Genomic DNA, 14612 nt, shown 5'->3' on the forward strand with positions numbered 1-14612 from the left:
GGGTCCCTTCCAGGCCAATAGAGTTAAAACCAAATGGATTTTTCTGAGTGCAGATTTGTGTTTGTGTTTGTGTGGGTGTTTGCATGCTGCTGACTCACTGTGTATACAGAGACATGGAGGGAAGGTCAGAGGCAGAATATGAAGAAAGTAGTGAGAGATGGTTACAATCCTAAGTTTGATGTATCCAATGTAAGACATGAACAGTCGCTGTCGCCAAACAGTCTTGTGTGAGTGCATGGCCAGAGTTTTGAAAATGGCACAAATTTTGGTTTTCACAAAAGTCATTTTTCATGACAGGGAATGACTTTGCAGTTTATTCCAATTCATTTGATCACTCATCACACTCTAGAGGTAATAGGAATTAAAGAGTTGGGAGAAAAAGTGATTCACCTAAGTATCAGGATTTATTGTTTTAAGATATTTAAATCAGGATTCTTAGTCAAAAATGACTTTTTTCCAGCAGAGGGTGATATGCTAATTTCTAACTCACAGTTGATGTGCATTTTGGGGATAAATATGGCTCTAGATGTAGTCTGTACACATCATCTTAATCATTCAACTGTTTCAAATAGAAATATCGAAGAATCACAATTTAGATTCAATCTGCACCCCAAAAATCATCAAAGACCTGAATCAGTGGAAAAGCATATCGTCCCAGCCCCAACAAATTGCCTCCATAACAACTGAGGCAGAAAACCTTGTGAAAACCAAAATTTGTGCCATTTTCAAAACTTCTGGCCACAACTATACACATTCTCCCACAGAAATGCTGACATGTGGCATACACGGCCACTTGTCAACTTCATATTACTTCCTAGTCCTGAGAAAACTAAAATTAAAGAGATAAAGATGCCTACAGGGCCATGCAGCGTTACGTCAGAGGCAACAATCTCATGCACTGCAGTGCACCTAGAGTGTGATGAACTTTATAAAGCTCTCCGTGCTAACAAAAATAGACCTTCTAACCCAATATGCAAAGCCTCAACCTTCAGTAAAACACTGACCCTCTGAGAGGAAGCTAAAACTCTTTACATTTTTACCATACCAGCACACTGTGTACAGAAAAGGGAGGAGAAAGCTGGGATTGGTGTGTGCTCCACCATCAGTGTTATATGCTTTTAAGGTATCCTATGAAGTCAAAAGATGGTAGTCACCATATCGTAAGTGTTAGCTAAATATAACTTAGGAATAAAGTGACCATAAAATATTCCAAAATATTAAATACAGTTTAAATAATGCTGTTCAAATTCAGCTGTTGATGCAATTATTAAATGTAGCGTTTCAAATGCAATGTAATTATTGATATCTGGTTTCTACTGGCATATATCTCAGCCAATAAAAAGGCCAATCAATCCCTGTGTCACAGAAAAAGAAGCGAGCAAGTCCCTAAGAAGCTAACTAGCTTGATTCGATCATGGAAACGGCAACAGAAAAATAACCAGGATGTAGAAAATGTTACTTGTAGAAACTCTCAAATGAACACTTTGCCTTACTTTACACAATATGAGTTTTATATAAGTTTTTAGTTTTCTTGTGCCTGATGAACCATGTAGTGACTACATCTATGATGAGTGATGACATCAGCGAACTAAAAACCAAACTGGTCAAATGGTAAAAACAATTCCTGATCCCTGTATGAAATTGGGAAACACAAATACACAGGGTTCATATATGAAGTGAAACAGGAGTTACATTCAGTGGATTTTTTTCTTATATTTTAAGTTCCATTACTGCGCCCACTGTATATACCATTTGAAAGATCAAACAAAACATGCAAGACATCAACCTAAAAAAATCTACTACTGAAGACAGAATTCAATAAGTCTTTAATGTCTTTCAAGTCTTGAAACGATGGTTAATATACTTTGAAGTCAGTTAAAGATCAGAGCCTCACTGTTTAGACTCATCTGAAGAAATGAAAACAACAACTACAAAGTGCATCTTCAAGAGTGCAGGTCAACACCTGGGGGCATGAGGATGAGAGTCGGGTGATCACTGTTTTTACGGAGGCAAACAAATAGAAAGCAATCTCTGGGTTGTACCACAGGGTCTCGTTTTGAGCCAATGTATTAACAGATTCATTCTGGCAGGCATGATTTAATAATAGGTGCATCCATGTTTTGCTCTTTTATTTCTATTCATAGTCAAGTCTTTTATTCTGTCATGCAGTTTTCATGACAAATCAGTATTTTAAGGCTGGGATTTGTATCAAAGCTCCTTCTTTAATTTCTGCCTCTCTGCCTCATGATCTGATCCAAACTGGACCGAGCTTTTTCACACATTTCATTTGTCCTGGCAGCTCTGAGCCTGTTCCAGTGATCTCATCTCAGCTGCTGCCAAATCCACTGAGTCATTGAGTTATTCAAAAGAGAGGAACACAGAACAAGAGAAAGTGATCACACTCTTTGTAAAAAAGAGGAAAACATCATGGCCCAATGGTCAAAAGTGCAGATGCATGACTTAATCACTTTCCACTGCACTAAAACGGGTAAGGCTGACAGTGCTGAGATCAGTCAGAAAACTGAAGAATATTACAACACTATATCTTTTGGAGGTACCCCTACATTAACAATGCTCCATAGCAACATGTCTAGACATAAACTATCCAGGATACTTTGATCACTGGTTATAGAAGCAGCCTCCAATTTGAATAATGCAAATTATGTTTATACACCCATTTTCCAGCTCCTGTGACAAACAAAACATTTCTTTATCCCTTTGTCTTTGATTTGCGAGAGGCACTACCTGCAACTCATGTCGGTATTTGGTACGAAAATATCTGTACATGACTGACGTATACCATGGACCGTATATTAAAATGAATGACACGTCAGCTTTCCAAAAACAAGGCTAAAAACATTTGAGGCTTTTATTGATAACCATGTGCAGTACAAACCAAAATATCTGCCTACCAAGTTAATAGATGGAATGTGGTTTAAGTTTTGAAACTGAGAGACAAATGAAAATGGTTCTTGACATTAGTTTGTTTACATGACTGTTGATTTTTCTAAGCAATTTGTTTTTGGTTAGTGATCTGATAAAAAAAAGGTATAAGCTATGACTGACATCTCTGTTGATAAATGTGGCTCACACAACTTAATATGCAAGTATACATATAAGTTTATCCGTTGCAAAAATCAAACATTGCTTTGGTTCAGGGAGACTGGGGAGTCAAAGGCTGCAGGATGCCTGCCTGTCAATCAAGTCAGTTATGCCCTAACATGGGCCAAACTTGTTTTGAATAACTTCAAAAATGGCAAGTCGGAAAAAAATTGACCCTGGACAGTGTGTGCTGATTGAGACATGGGGATCTCAGACAAAACCAGTTTTTACCAGGCTGTAAACTTAATATTTTAGATGTAAAATGGTCTTTTTTGGTGTGTCTGTGGTTTTAGCACTTCCCCATAGGCTTCATATTTTTAGCCCAGAGGTTGCTGCTAGGCACCAACCAGCAGACAGAAAACATTGTCAGCCCTAAGGCAACAATAAGGACAGGCCTGAAAATTAAAGGTTGGGTTTTTACATCCTGTTTACAAAGCAACCTGGCGAGCTATTACATCACTGAAGGACACTAAAGCTCAAGGGACCGTCACTTAAACGCCGCATTCACACACTGCAGACAGAAATTGTCACTTTACCTGTTAGTATTGCTTCACAGTTCACCCTGTTCAGCAAACATGCCCACCCAATAAACATCTGGTGGTTTCTCAAACCATCCTCAAAAAGAAAACACAACTTTAACCAAGGTTAAATTTCAAATGTTGTTTGTTGAGAATCTAGGAGAAGATGTGTTTGTTTTCCCTGCTCATTTCCCACTTTGGGTGAGTTTAAGGTTCTAGTTCACGATGACCCCTCACAGGGTGGTAATTTTACTCTGGATCTCCCTCCGCTTTACTTCCTCTTTCCAGAGCTCTGAGATCAGCTGTTCTCACCATCTCTCTGTGTCTAAACACACAAACTGCCGTGTCACGCTGCACAGTAGTACCACAGTCTGGTCAGAGTGATCACTTTAAAAGAGGACAACAAACAACCAGAGGGATTGATCTGGGAGAAGATCTGTGTACTCTGTTAAAGATATACTTGTATTTTCAAAGACTGAGGGGCTTCTCTTTAAAATGATTAGCACTTAGTGCTTAGTGTAACCTCCCATAATTGAATGTTTTATGAAATTTGTCATGTCCAAAGGTCAAGTTACATGCAGTCCACTTCCTCTGTGTTTTGTCAGCTGAGAGCAGAACCACAGGCCAGTACTGTGTCAGTGAAGTTTCACAAATATCAAATGTCATACAACTTACTAGAGATAACATTTTTTTTCCTTTATACATGATAGTTTGAGTTGGAAAGCCTTAGTGGAAATGAAGGAACAAATTCATGATGTTAGGTGCACTAAAGCAGGCAAGTTCAAGCAGCTGATGTACTTTTACAGCAAGTGGAAATAGCTAGTCTGGTTCTGGAGCTGAATATTAACCTCTATAGCCATAGATTAAAACTTTGTGTCCCATTTGTTTATTTTTTTACAGGAATGCTTACTTGAAAGCAAGATTGAGAGCAACAGCACCTTGAACTAAATGCTAATATCATAGACTGCATAATAAATGGGCATTAGTATCCATGGTGTCATCCATTTGTTTCTGAAATGGAGTGGGCTTTGAGTCCCCACACTATCAACTATGGAGCGCCCGTCAGTCATGTGAGCTGAGCTGTGCCTCTGATTGGGCAAAATTTGTTCTAAATATCTCTTAACCTGCCTAGTAAGAAGAAAAATTTACCTCCCTGTACAGTGTGTGCCGTTAGTGAAATAAGCTAATCAGATGGGAGACATTTTTTGTAGCAGGTCATAAACATTTTTATGTGCTATGAAAATGGCTTTTATTGGCTTGTTGTATGTGGTTTCCAGTACTTTGGACCAAGCCAACAAGTGGACATTTGATGGGCTGTAGATTTTAGCACTTGTCTTATATTTACAGACCGCAAGCTGCCACTTCGCCAACATTAAACAATGACTGAAAAAGACTGATAAGAATTTCATACGTTTTGAAAGATCAAGTCATGGGTGACATCACTGAGATGTCATTATACAGCTTTTGACTGCAACCAGTCTTTGTGCGCAGCTGGACTTGTTTTATCTTTGCACCTTCAAAGAAAAATAAGATTATTCTAACAGTCAAGCAACATTTCTCAAATAGTAATTACACTTAAAACCCCCATGATCAAAAGTAGACAGCATGGTTTACCACACACACTATGGTGACTGATGACAACAAACTGCACCATATCATCATCATAATAGATGTTTTAGATGACTGTTGCAACTTGTGTTCAGGGATCATTGTGTTTTAAACCCTTTCCACAATAAGGGTAACAAAATCAAAAGGGTGTGTGTTGAATTTGTGTCCATAGATCCAATCATTTCATCCAAGGCTTTAAGTTTTCACGACAAGACGTTTAAATTTTAGGACAACCCAATATCTGGTGCTTCTATTATTACAGCTGCTCCACACCTGTATGTCATGTGAAAGTATATATAGTGCCTTCCGTTTCAGTGGAATCAGGACCTTCACATGCCTCTAATGCAGGACAGAGAGGGAAATAAGCCCTGCCCTCAAATTATAAGAACAGTCTCATGCTAATCTAAAGCATCCACTGGGGACAGGATGATGAGAGATTACAGGACACGCCTTCATCCTGAACGTCCCCTCAAACAACCCCACACTACCCCTCCCCCCATGATGCCAACAACAAGCAGCATCTATGAAAACTGGTCATAATAATCAACGGGGGTTAACATCTGCCACAGCTATTTTGTTGAGACTACTTCAGTTTGTCTCTGATATTAAAACATTTTAAAATGTGAAACTTCATAATGAAAGACATATAGTGCTTTTGTTGTCGTCTTTTCACAATGGTTGAGTTGTATTTGGTATTACAGAGAAAAAGGCTGCTCTCTTTGTGAATAAGGAAACCCATGTTAATGCGTCACTAGGTCATATATCTGCCAGCCGTGTACTCTGGTGCCACAAGATAAGAGGAAGCTCTGTCTGGATGTCTTAGTGCATGAATGCTAACTACTGACCTCATATTAAAGCCTGCAGATGTGCTAACGTAAGGCCGTTAGGAACTGTTTACACTGCACATCTGTCAACCAGAATTCAGTGACGCTTAAACACTGTGGCACCACGCTCAGATAAAATGCAACAAGGGGGATCAAATGGTGATTTTGTTATTTGCTTACTTGAATTTAGATCACATGATCCAAATTCAAGTATTTTGTGTTATGTTTTTTTTATTTTTTGTTGCTCTTTTGGCTCTCTGGTTCGTATATTTTTTCAGTTTTTACTGTATTAATAAATGATCAGTGTTGTTGCTTTCTGACCTAGGAGAATAAGATAAGTCAAATCAAATTAAAATCTTTCACAAATTTGAGTAACACAGAGTGAAACAACAAGTCAAGGTCTGTTTGAAAGGAAACAAAATAAAACAATTGAACACCTTAAAAGTTCTCCAAAATGCTAAAAATGAAACGATGAGAACAGCATTTAACTTTGCTAGTTTTTGTTAGGGACAAAAAGCATGGCAAAACAAGTATTTTCCTATTTAGCTTGGGTCTGTTGGTTACTGGCTGTGCTATTTAGCTAAGTGTGTATGTTATTTCCAGTGTTACAGCCAGTCTCTGGTGGACTCTTAATAAACTGCAGTTTTTAGCACCACATAGGCTTTCATTTATGGATTGGATGAGGTTTGCATGAGCTCTAAAGGTTTGCTGAATGGTGTTATAGCTGTATCAGTTGCCTCTGAGCTTTAAGTTACATTTCCAGTGAACAGTCAACAGTCTCTTTATCAGTTAAAACATTTGCAAACACCTGTTTAAAGCTAGCTAACCAAAATTTGCCCATATTGGGTAAGGTTAGAGTCGTGAAGAAAATCTTGGGAACCATCAAAGGGAACTAAGTTCCTATGGGAGATAAGTTTTACAAGTAGGAGTAGAGTTGTAATCTAGCAGCAGAGTTTTCCTTCATAACAATATCTGAGTGCCTCAAATCATACTCCCTAAACATGTTTTATTGATGCTGTAAGATTTCCTATTTTGTCACATTATCAAAAGCTACAAATATTCTTTTATGGTATCATTGTGTTTTTCTGTGGCTTTTATCCTGCAGCTTTCAAAGAACAAACTTAAAGTCTAAAGACAGTGCTGCTGTTGTACAAACAGACTGAACAGTCTTCTCAGGTAAACTTTGGGTCACATTAGAAATCTGTTTGTTTTTTCTTCTGAAAATACAGAATACAGATTTTTTAGAGTGCACCTGCACAGCTTTACGGCTGAGCTAAAATCACTGAGCGTGACAAACAGAGAGGAGGAAATGAAAGGAAAGCAACATTTTCTTGGGTGCATGTGATTCATTACACTCCTGCACAGAAAAAACATCTTGAAGCACATCTGCTGACAGTAAACAATATGAATTTCAATAAACCTAACAACAAACACACACACCCACACACTCACTTCAAACATCTCATATTGTGAATGAGGGCTCCCTGAAGTACCATTCAAAGGCCATTTCCTCTTCTTTTTAACCATAAACTTTTTTTGTTTTTCTTTCCCCTGCTTAATTTTCCATCATTCCCTCACTCTTTCCAGTCCTCTCCCTTTTGAATCCTTAACATGCCACTTACTTCAACTCCATGACTGCTCTTTTCTTCTCTTCTCTCTCTTGTGTGGGGTAAAAACAAACACTGCTCCCTGTCATCTAATCCTTCCCATCTCTGATATTCGCTGTGGAGCAGCAGACAGAGAGGGGAGCACATGTGAGAGGCCTGAGCTGTTACAGTAATCCAAACAGACTGACAGAGAGGCAATGGGTGAGCACAGACAGGAGAAGGAGGGGAGGACGGGGAAGGAAGGGCCTGTCTATGGTGTAGCACAGGGACCAATCAGAGGGTGTATGAAGGCAGAAGGAGGCGGGCTTTAAGCTTCTGTGGCTACTCTTCAACCTCAGGAGGGCAAGAGTCCTGGAGCCATGGCAAGAGAAAGTGATAAGGAGTGACAGAGGACTGAGTGTCGCTGTGAGAAAAGTGAAACCATACTTGGCAATGAGATGATTCTTTTCAAGAACTGAGTCCACAATATTTCAACACTAGATATCCTTATCATTTGCTTGTTTGTTCTTTTTTGTGTGAAATAGAGAGACAAAAGATAAAATGAACTCTGATTCAAGGTCAACAATTGTATCACTAAGTCCAAGAAAGGCCCAAAGAGTGCATATGGTCCATTTTTCTTTTTCGCCAAATGGAATTACATCACTCCTTGGAGACATGGTTTAAATTGTCATCGCTAAAGCAAAAGTCCCTAAAGTCTATTGAGTCTATTGTTGAAAAACTAACACATTTTTCATTGTCATTCCCCAGAGTCCATGAAGTAAGACAAGGGCTGGGTAAAGTTTCAGTAATTGGCACAAGATGGTCCAGAAAATGACCTCAGAAAGCAGCAATTATCACGGGAATGATCACAACTGAGTCAGAAACAGAGCAAAGGTTGGTTAAAAGATGAAACCAGAGTTAAAGAAGCATGTTGCTGTTTGTCTCATTTGCCCTCTGGGGGGATTGGGTTCACTTGAGCAAAGCTGGTAAACAACATGACAGAGATGATGCAACAGAACCATGACTACAACTCAGAGAAGAAAAGAGATGAGATCTGTTTTACCCACAAATCCTTTTAACAAATAACACTTCTTGTTTCAGTATTTACAGGTGATACAAATCAAACCAAAATGTTTGTCCACCTGTTCATACAATTAAACTTTATGTTAAGACATATTAGGGTCTGTTTAGGCGCTGAGCACCTACCACAACACACACTTTCCCACACACAGTTACATAAATTTATGACATAAAACAGACACACTGGTCCTTTCAGAGTTCCTCATTTCTTGAAAGCTTTAATCTTATTGGGAGGCCACAAATAATGTTTGTAGTAATTATCTAAATACATCTGTTTTCCCTCTGTGCATCCACTCCTGCTTTAAATGGATTACTTAGAGCAGAACAGATGGCTCTGTGCATACACGATTCAATACCTTTTCAGCCTTTCTTTATGATATGTCACTGTCAGAGAGGTTGTTTCATTTTAGGTAGGCAAGGTTATTTTGACTATTTCCTTTCTCATTCCCTTCAGCAAAGAAAACATACATTCTTAAATTGGATGCAAAAGCACTAAGAAAACACTGACTAATGAAACTCAATACCTGTTTGCTTACATGTCCCATTTCAGTTCTTCTTTTCACCTCGTCATTGCTTTCTGATGAAAACAATAGGCTGAGTTTAGTCATCCAAACAGGACAGATTCATGTGCCACGGGATCTGGGATCTGGGATCTAAGGCTGTTTTGCCTTACGTTCACCACAACATGCCAAGTGGGGATGTTAAAAGAAGCAATATCCGGACACTTTAGTGCTTATTTGGGAGGGGAGGATAATGTGCATTACTTTGTGCAATGCTGATATCTCCAGCTGGATGGAGCATGACATGCACGCAAATTTATGACAGTGCTTGTTTAAGGAGCAGAAAAGGGAAGTCTGGAGGTTTGTTGAACTTTCTGTCAAAACTCTTTTGCCATGGGGTTTGAGGTGGGTTGCAATAAAAAGTCATTTAATCATTGCTAAGAGAAAGCCTTGATTAGGCTTCTACATTTCCACAGTAGTGTCCACCCACAGCATGGTTTCACTTAATAAGCCTCTCAGGACTCTTTGTACAGTCTGCACTTGACTGACAGCTACCTTACAGCCCTCTGGCTCTTCTTTGTGTTGCATCTCACCACGTGAAATTCCCACCATGATTCTGCCCAGCAACATCCTACCAGCACATATCTAAACAGTGTGAAATCATCTTTGTAGGTGTGCAGGAAGACCCAAGCAGAAACATTCAACATCTACCCCTTCCACCTGATAAAATGCAATAACTCTGCTTTTCTGTTTCACTGTATCTGTTTTTTTCCTCTTTCAAAGCATGTTATGTATTAGGGTTAAGGGGATTTGGACTTGTGATGGGCATTTTTTTTAACAGATAGTTGGTTTAAAAGAAAACCCCTTAAATATAAGATGGTTAATGCAGCTTTCGCATTGGAGCATTGAGAACATGGCTGATGCTAAGACAGACTTGGCTTAGCATAAATCCTAGAAAACGCGAGATAAGGCTAGTCTGGTCTTCATGTATCACAACCAATCTTAAGCTGAACCTTTCTTTAGTTTCACTTGTCCAGAAATAAATAAATAATTGAAATTAAATATTTATGTGAAAAAACAAGGTATTGATTTCAGAAATTGTGTGATTTCACATTTTGTCTTATTTTTAAAGGTCCCATAAATCACTCCCAAAAATCACTTTATTAAGCTTTTTAGTGAAATTTGTGGGTCTTCGGCTTTCCTCCCAGCCCACAAAATATGATATTTAATGACAAAAACTGTACTTAGTAGTGCTTGTGAATGTAAAATCCAATGAGCTGTCTGGATTTTGGGGATTTGCCGACGTCAGCGATTCCCTTTTTTGACCAATCAGGGGCAAGTATGAATTGATTGGTCCACCGGAGCAAATACCCCTGAACCCCCTCCCTGCCCACTCCTCTCCCCACTGCTGGAGAGAAATCTCTCCAGCAGCGGGGAGGAGAATGCCAAAGTTGAAGAGCCATCACTGCTTTGTTTTTGGCTGTAAACAGCCGCATAGTTCCATGCACAAGCTTCCCATCTCGGAAGAAGACAAGACTAAGTGGCTGGAGTTCATTTATCAAGGAAATGTGCCAGCTACACTCAGTAAAACTGTGCATGTGTGTGAAAGTCACTTCACGGCCGACTACTTTTCCAACTTTGGACAGTACAACAGAGGGCTAACGAATAGACTGGTCCTGAATTCAGGCGCATTACCAACCATCCACCAACAAACCTCGGACCCTGGAAATGTGAGTATTTTAAATACTGTGTGCTGTGGAGCAGATGTAAGAGCTTTTCCTCAGTGCCCCCCCTGTCTCTGTGTTAGCTTCAGGATGCTAACTGTAGCTGCAGTTAGCCTGTTGTTTTAGCCTGTAATGTTACGGTTAACAAACTTCACTGTTTTCTAAACATTGTGCACTCGAAACTCGTGGCGCCGCTCTCAGTGACGCGGAAGAGCGGGGAGGTAGCAGCAGTGGCTCATTTACATATGAAGGTCACGCCCACTAAATCAGACCGTTCTGAACGGAGGGGCTATGAGAGCCTGGAAACAATGCAGCTGTCCTTGATTTATTGGCTTTTTGGACCAAAATATGTTATAAAGACATCAATGATCCATATTAAACTGCAGAAAAGGAGCATAATATGGGACCTGTAAGTCATGTTTGATTAAAAATACTGCAGTAGACATGTTTGCATGCAAATCTGCTCATATCTAACCAAAATATTTAATGTTCACGCATGTGTATGAACACGTAAATACAGTTAATATTATTTTCCCCAAATTCCTCTTAATTCACATTAATTTCTGAAAAATTCCCAAGGAAAGTTTCCAACTTTGAGAATTTCTGCAGTTCTGCGACACTAATGCCAAACAATATGCTCAATAAGCAAAATAAAGGGCTTGGCTGATTTGACTGCACTGCGACTTCACCTCTGCTGCAAAGTAGTAGTTAGCCATGGAGCTAGCATTTACACAATGGCAGCTCCTGCTGCATGGCTTCACAGTTTCTTCTTAGAAACTGAAGTCTGGCTTCATGATGAGTACACCCATGGTTTATACAGTCCACTTTAGTTACCACACTGTAATCTCTAGGGCTGAAGAGATGCCAAAATCAGAAACTCCTCTGTTGGCCACTTGAGGTAAACTCTAAAAGTGGGTCAATCTGCCCAGACCCTACAGTAAAAAGACCATAGGCCTCAGGCTATGACCAAATTTATAACAAGAAATGATCTGTTTTGTCATACATATAATGTAAACAACCTGTCAGTTCAGCAGATCCATACATATATATACAAGAGTTAAGGCAGCATCTACTAATTAAACAGCTTTTTCATTAACGGAGCACCCTGCCTGAAGTGCTGTGCTTGTGCTCCAGTAAACGTTTCCACCCTTAACACACAAACACAGAGTCACTCCTTCAAATCCCTTACACTTAGACACACAGAGCTACTACTCCGTTAATAGTCACTAATCTGGCTGATGGCCAATCCTAATCAATGAGCTTTAACCAGCCAGTCGTAGTCGTGGAGAGACAGCATAGCTCACAGTACAGAGCTCATTGATCCTTTGGGGTTAAAGTGTCATGGGGCAGCAGGTCTGCTGCAGGCCTTTGGAAGACAAACATCAATAAAAACACTAGTTGACATTTACAATGGAAAGTTGTGTCTACCAATTAGGATAATTAAATGGTCACCTCACTATCCAACATCAACCACATATTCTGAATTACAGTGTTACATCAAATGGTGTTACTGTCTCTTCATTTTGTACTCCTATTAATGACAAAGGAACAGATTAAATCTGACCCAGGAGCTGGCCCACATGGTGACGCGCTTCGAGTCCTCCGATGCGCCCTGCTGTCCATTCTCCTGCTGCAGGGACGGCGGCTCTGACCGTCTCCGCTACCGGGTCTTTCCAGCACACTTTCCGCGGTGTTGGGGATCAGTCAGACCAATAAGACGGTGCGCCTTGCCCGCAGTGCATTCAAAGGCAAGGAGAGGCGCTCTTTTGATTGGTGAAAACAGCGCTCGGCTGTGTTAAACCCACTCACGGCTTTTCTCCTCCCTCTCTGCCATTTGCGCAGAGGGAGGCATGGAGGCATGGACGCGCTCCACTGCGCCTCTCTGCACCTTGACTGCACCTCTCTTGGCACTGCAGGAAACTTGCAAAAGGCGCTGGTCACACCCTGTCTGCATGGCGAAGGCCGGCGCAGGGCAGGTGCGCCTGCGCTTGCGCCTGGTCTATGAAATTAGAGCACTAAGTCTAAACAAGACTACTAAAAGTGCAGTATAAAACTAACAACTATCAGAGTTTAAGTATCTTTAAGTAAACTGAAGTGCATAATAAAACAGTTTTAATGTTAACTATCCCTGGCTCATTCATGTTATCTAAACAGGACCTGATACACATTTACTGTGATGCTAAACCGCAGCAAGTAGCGGCAGCTACTGGTGAGGAGGACTTGCTCTACGCATGATTTTCTTGCCTTGAGTATCTGCTGCTGGTATCAGCAGCCTTCATGAGCACCGACACCTTAAAAAATGGCTGGTATTGGTGTGATACCGATACCAATACCTGGTATCCGTACTCACCCACGGTAAGGGTTGGTCATGCAAAATGTTCTTTTTCTGTTGCACTTGAAGCGATAGGATTAGGATGCTGTAACTTTTTACATTTCCAGTTCATGCTTTGAGAGGACTCTGGTCTGTGCTTAATGGCTGAAAATGGACTGAGGGGTCCTTTTACTGGTCTAGCTCTGTCTGCCTTGTTCATGTGTACACTTGTAACTCAGTGTATATATGAAACAAACTACCAGAGTGGACTTACAGTAAGAGCTGTTACCGAGTCTTGATGTGTGACATGCAGGCATTATGACAGTTCAGCCAACCATGATGGAGAGGTTAAATGTACATTCAGCCTATTCAGTGACCCTCAGTCATCTTAGTCTCTGCTGGTGCACTTTCTCAATTGTCTGTATAATACCGTCACAGTTACAGCTCTGCAGCTGCACTGTACTGCAGAGGTGATGCAGTCTTTACTGCAACCCTTCTGACTTTCTGTTACCATAATTGGGTACTGCATTAAAACACCTCCAATGCCACAGTGACTAAAACTGCTTCTGTACAAAAACCATACATCAGACATCAGGGACAGCCATACCCCACACAGTCATGCACAGCCTCACACACAGTTCAGAAAGAAGAAAGAGAGGATGAATTGGACAGGAAGTGCAGACAGATTTGATTAAACTTAAATCCAACTATATATATTAGACAGGGTTTCCAGAAAAGAAAACAATAATGACACTTGGGGTATGTATAAAAAACCTTCTGGGAGCGAAAATGTATTACAACTAAAAATCAGTAAAGCATGGCAAACAGGACGCCATAAATAAAAACACTGATTCATCTTTGCTTTTTAGATGTTTTTAGGTAATAACTTCATTCAAAAAGTTCGAGAAAGATTCATTTTATTTTAATTAGCTCATTTTGCCATACTTGTGTCAGTGCCTGAATCATTTGCCCTTTGCTCCAGCCTTACACAAGTTCTCTTTCACTTAAAGTACAGAGTCCACTCAAGCTGATTTGATGCCAAAGCTACATGCACCTGCCGTGTGTCTTTCAACCATAGGCTGTAAAATTAATGACAAAGAATCCTTGACGTCGCTCGTAAAAAAGCAACAACAACAAAAAAATGTCCACATCTCGCTTAGCTCAAAGCAAGTTAGCAAAAAAACTGCTCCCCCTGGTGACTTGCTGCAGTATAGGTAAAAAATTTCCTCTATTCATTTGAATGGGGCTGTGGTCAAACTTAAAAAATTGAATTTACATTGTACAAATGTTTATTACATCCAGATGCTGTGGTGATATCAAGTTAATCTTGGGCTGTATTGTGTTAAAGTCGTCTTTTTT

The 14612-nt window shown here is 40.0% G+C and overlaps 1 protein-coding gene across 2 annotated transcripts in view; it reads right to left on the reverse strand.

The window, feature by feature from the left end:
* Nucleotides 1–14612, reverse strand: part of trim2a (tripartite motif containing 2a) — a 33709-nt gene that overhangs the window by 17449 nt on the left and 1648 nt on the right. Inside the window, exon 1 of one of the 2 annotated variants that reach the window (XM_074662415.1) lies at nt 7675–7843. The exons of the other annotated variant lie outside the window; for it this stretch is intronic. The gene's annotated coding sequence lies outside the window, so the exon portion shown is untranslated. Of the gene's footprint in view, nt 1–7674; nt 7844–14612 lie in introns of those variants that run through there. 2 annotated transcript variants of the gene reach the window in all.

The sequence above is a fragment of the Halichoeres trimaculatus genome, unplaced genomic scaffold (genome assembly GCF_033239565.1).
Source record: "Halichoeres trimaculatus isolate MK-OKI-2021-1 unplaced genomic scaffold, fHalTri1.1 fHalTri1_scaffold_2, whole genome shotgun sequence".
Classification (NCBI taxonomy): Eukaryota; Metazoa; Chordata; class Actinopteri; order Labriformes; family Labridae; genus Halichoeres; species Halichoeres trimaculatus.